Genomic DNA, 5,375 nt, shown 5'->3' with positions numbered 1-5,375 from the left:
TGCTTGATGTCCTAGTAGTGCAAAGCTCTCGTTACACGAATGTAGTGAGTTATTAAAACTTAAAAAAATCAGTGACGAACAGGTCGCTGCATTTATTGTCTGCAGTATTATATAACAGATCTCTGTTCAGTAATTTTATCGCAGAGGAAGAGTGGTCGTAATCTGTTCAAAATGGTTCAAATGGCTCAGAGCACTATGGGACTTAAAATCTGAGGTCATCAGTCCCCTAGAACTTAGAACTACTTAAACCTAACCAACCTAAGGACATCACACACATCCATGCCCGAGGCAGGATTCGAACCTGCGACCGTAGCGGTCGCGCGGTTCCAGACTGAAGCGCCTAGAACCGCTCGACCACATCGACCGGCCGTATTCTGTCTTGTTAGCAGTAACAGAAGTACAGAAAGAAATTTTGTTGTGTTACGGCACAATGTCAAGAGCCAGCATGCCAGTCGGGAACGATAGGACCAAGATGGCTGTGAGAAGACGTCAGCCAATCGTACACAGACTGACCTCTCTCCAGGATGACAACGCGACAGCAGCGGCCACTAATTGGTCATAAGCGCCGCGACCGACTGGCCAGCGACTTACGATCGTCTATACTGAGGAAACTTGATCATTTGGTATGCAGCCCTTTACTTGCGACACATCTGCGTAATCGCAATGTTAAGTATTGTCTGTGTTCATTTTGTAATAAAACGCATTAATACGATTTGTTTGAACTGTTTGTCTAGCGAACCGAGTATGTAGGATTCCTAGGCTCTTCATATTCAACGACCATAGAGACATAAAGTATTGTATTAACTGCAATCCGAAAACTATTCTGATGCGTAGGTGTGTAACTGGAATAATAATAATAATAATAATAATAATAATAATGCTGTATTTCATCACGACCTGGTGCAAGTCTCGCCCTGAGTTGCCATTACCCGGTGTACCCAGGGGACACCTATACACGCACTAACCAGGCCCGACATTGCTTAACTTCAGTGATGTGCATCCTACGTGACAATACCGTCAGCTCTTGAGACAGAACACCCGCCACCATACTTTCACAAAAATACCATACACACAATATTCAAGATAGCAAAGCGAGGATAAATACAAGAATTTTCCTATAATGAGTTCAGAATCTCATACATCCAGGTTGCTAACAACAATAATATACGGAAAAGTGGAAAAGCAAATTAAATCTCTCTTAGCTGCCGATCGGTTTGACTTCAGTAACTTTAAAGGCACGCCAGAGAGGCTGCTCTGATATTCACTTTGATAATGAATGGAAGGTTTAAGAAAAAGAAAGACATTTTCATTAGATTTTTCGACCTAAAAAATCGAACGGCAATGCGAAATGGTGTAACATGTTCGGAATTAGAAAAATAACTAGACCAATTATGAGTTCGGCACAACTGGCAACTTGGTGTTCTTAGAACGATGTTCGCCATAGGTCAGTAAATGCGCAATCATACAGCTGAGTTCTATCTCATTAATCATTAAAATTTGTTGACTGTGATGCTAAACATGATCAAGATTTCAAAGTTTTGTTCGATATTCCCTGGAAAAGAAGTGTAAACGATAGGAAAGACGGGTCGTATATAGTATGAATAAGAACCAAGAAGGGAAAGAGAATGACGGAAGCCAAGAACGAAGTGTTCGGATAAGAAAGTGTATAAGGCAAGGATGCAGTCTTTCAACCATACCGTTCAGTCTGTTTATCGAAGAGCGATGACGGAAATAAAAGACAGGCTCAATAATGGGGCTTAAAATCAGACTGAAAATACATCAGTAATAAGTTTCACTGACGTCACTGCTATCCCCAGTGACATCAAGGAAGAATTGCTGCACATACTGAATGAAATGTGCAGTTTAATGTGCACAGAATATGGATCAACAGGAAATCGAAGGAAGACGAAAGTAAAGAGGAGTAGCAGATATGAGATGAGCCATAAACATTATATCAAGCTTGGGGATCATGAAGAGGACGAAGTGAAGGAACTCTATCTTGGAAGCAATACTCACATAACGTATCACAGACAAAGCAAAGAGGATATAAAAATACACTAGCGCAGGAAAAGAGCGAATTCCTGACGAAAGTAAGTCTACTAGTGTTTAACATTGCTCGTAATTTGAGGAAGAATGTATGTCTGTAGCACTGCTCTGTGTGCAAGTGAATTATGAATTGTGAGGAAATCGGCAAGGAAACGATCAGAAGCGTCTGAGATGTGGTGTTACAGAATAACGTTGAAAATTAAGTGGACTAATAAGAAATAAAAATTAGGAGATTCTCGACAGAATCGGCGAAGGAAGCAGTCTGTGGAAAACACTGACAAGAAGAAGAGACAAGGTGACCGAATATATCTTAAGACATCAGGGAATAACTTCTGTATTTCTGGAGGGAGCAGTAGAGATTAAAAATGTGTATGCGACTACAGATTTTCGAATGTATCCTCCAATTAGTGGGGATAACTGAAGGAAATTTCACAATCCAAGACCACAAAAAAGCATTTTATTGGATGATCAGTTCAGACAGAGCTAATTGATTGTTCATCAATGTTTAAAGCATGCAATAGCTCTCTCGAAACTGGTCATCTAATAAAATGTCTTCTTAGCGATCTTGGGTTGTGAAATACACTTCACATACTATACAGTGCAGATAGTCCAAAGACTGACCATGTAACGAATATATAATTATTTGGCACAGTGTATGTAAGTGCTGCTCTGAAATGAAGAGGCTGATACAAGAGATGATGTGGTGGACGCCCACATCAGACAAGTCGGAGGCCTGATGATCTAAAAAAATTGAAATATCATGTCTTAGGTTTCTTGTGCAATAATACTAACCTCATATCTCTACAAAACAAACCAAATTAAGTGCCATTTATTTTACTAAATGAAAACCTTAAATTTGTAATAACAAATTGAAATTTCGCGCCGTTATCCTGTAAGTTGGTAAGCGTGCTACAAACAGCGTACAGAATGGCCTGTAGGTGGCAGCACAGTGCAGATGCATACATACCGTCGCAGTATCCGTATAAAGATGGCCGCCCCACTTGCGACTTGCACCAGGGAAGAACAGCGTTCTGTTATTCGGTTTCTGTGTAGTGAAGGTGTGAAACCTACTGAAATTCATCGACGAATGATGGTTCAGTACGGTGATGCATGTTTGTCACAGCAGCAAGTCTACGAATGGAGTAGGAAGTTCGCAAATGGTGTGACTTCAGTGGAAGATGCTCCTCGTCCAGGTCAGGCACAACGAGTTGTAACTTTACAGAACATTGCAGCAGTTGAAGCCATAGTGAAGGAAAACCGCCGAGTGACACTGAATGACATTGCAGGATGTTAACAGATTAGTCATGGGTCAGCACACCACGTTGTGTATGATGTGCTCCAGTTTCACAAATTGTCTGCAAGGTGCGTGCCATGGCAGCTGACTCCTGAAATGAGAGAACGACGTGTTGATGCTTGTGAAGAAGTTCTTCGGCGCTTTGAACGCGAAGGTGATGGCTTCCTTGCAAGAATCGTTACTTGGGACCAAACCTGGGTTCCCTTCCATCAACCGGAAACGAAGAGAGCGAGCAAGGAATGGCACAATTTCTCATCACCAAAACCAAAGAAGTTTCGAACAGAACCATCAGCAGGGAAGGTTATGCTGACTCTCTTTTGGGACAAAAAAGGCGTCATTTTGGAGCATTACCTGCCTAGAGGAACCGCTGTCATCAGTGCATCATACACATATCTCCTAAAAAATCATTTGCGGCCTGCAATCAAATCAAATCGACGTGGATTGCTGTCAGCAGGTGTCCTTTTGCAACATGACAATGCAAGGTCCTACACTGTCCGTACAACAGTTGCAACAATCACAGACCTGCATTTTGAGTGTCTTCCTCATCCACCATACTCACCAGACCTTGCCCCAAGTGATTTACATATGTTTGGACCACTCAAATACGCAATGGGAGGAAAGAAGGGCCGTTCTGATGACCAGGTATGCCACGCGGTGCGTGAGTGGTTGCGCAGACTACCAAAAGAATTTCTTTCTAAACCAATTGATGCACTTTGTAGGCGCTGGAGGACTCGCATTGAGGGTGGAGGGGATTATTTCGATAAGTGAGACAGCTTTGTGCAACTTCTGCACAATAAATAATATTTTAAAAAAATATTTAAGGTTCATTTGACTCACCCTCGTAACTTTGAAAACGAAAAATGATAGTAGAAGACAAGTATGATATCCTTAAAAATTCATAGACTTGTAGAGGGACAGATTTACGTTGCTGGAGATTCAATAAACGTGCCTAACAATAACTGATACGTATAGCACAAGCTGTTGCGGCTGCATCTCGAAGCTTAATCTGTAGATGTTTCTTATTTTGGATAGGCTCGGAGAAATATGAGCTGTTTTAGACGTTAGCTTCACTAACGGACACAGTAGTACTACGATCCGATGAAATCTCTGTTTTAGTCAATTCGTGTTATAGTACGAAAAGCCACGTTGTTCATCCTCCTCATCCTTTTCCTCCTCCTCGGCTGCTATGAGGCAGAGACGTTCGTGTGGGACCACTTAGTTAACTGAAATGCAGTGAACACACTACGCCAAATCTCTCATATGCGAAGAAACTATACGGCCTGTGTGCGAAACGGCAGATCGGCCATTCAGACAACTATCGGAGGCGGCAACAGTACGTTCTCAATCAAGAAAACCCAGTCAAGATTACTACCATCTGAAATTAACGTATCGACGTCACTTATCGTCTTCGGAGCTGATACATAGAATTCAGTGACTTCTGTACTACGCCAAATCTCTCATACGCGAAGAAACTATATGGCCTGTGTGCGAAACGGCAGATCGGCCTTTCAGACAACTATCGGAGGCGGCAACAGTACGTTCTCATTCATCAAAAACCAGTCAAGATTGCTACCAACTAAAATTCCGACGTATCGACGTTACTCATCGTCTTTGGATTTGATACTTAGAATTCAGTGACTTCTGTACTACGCCAAATCTCTCATATGCGAAGAAACTATACGGCCTGTGTGCGAAACGGCAGATCGGCCATTCAGACAACTATCGGAGGCGGCAACAGTACGTTCTCAATCAAGAAAAACCAGTCAAGATTGCTACCATCTGAAATTCTGACGTATCGACGTCACTCATCGTCTTCGGAGTTGATACTTAGAATTCAGTGACTTCTGTACTACGTGGGTCATGAATGAGGACCATATGGTTAGTCCTGGTTATAAAACTAATGTGGCTGAGTGCAGAAGTGTCTGAGAAAGGGTCATGACATACTGCAATGTACACTGCTGGAAATTGAAATAAGAACACCGTGAATTCATTGTCCCAGGAAGGGGAAACTTTATTGACACATTCCTGGGGTCAG

Source organism: Schistocerca cancellata, chromosome 8 (assembly GCF_023864275.1).
Source record: "Schistocerca cancellata isolate TAMUIC-IGC-003103 chromosome 8, iqSchCanc2.1, whole genome shotgun sequence".
Classification (NCBI taxonomy): domain Eukaryota; kingdom Metazoa; phylum Arthropoda; class Insecta; order Orthoptera; family Acrididae; genus Schistocerca; species Schistocerca cancellata.
This window is presented reverse-complemented; position numbering follows the sequence as displayed.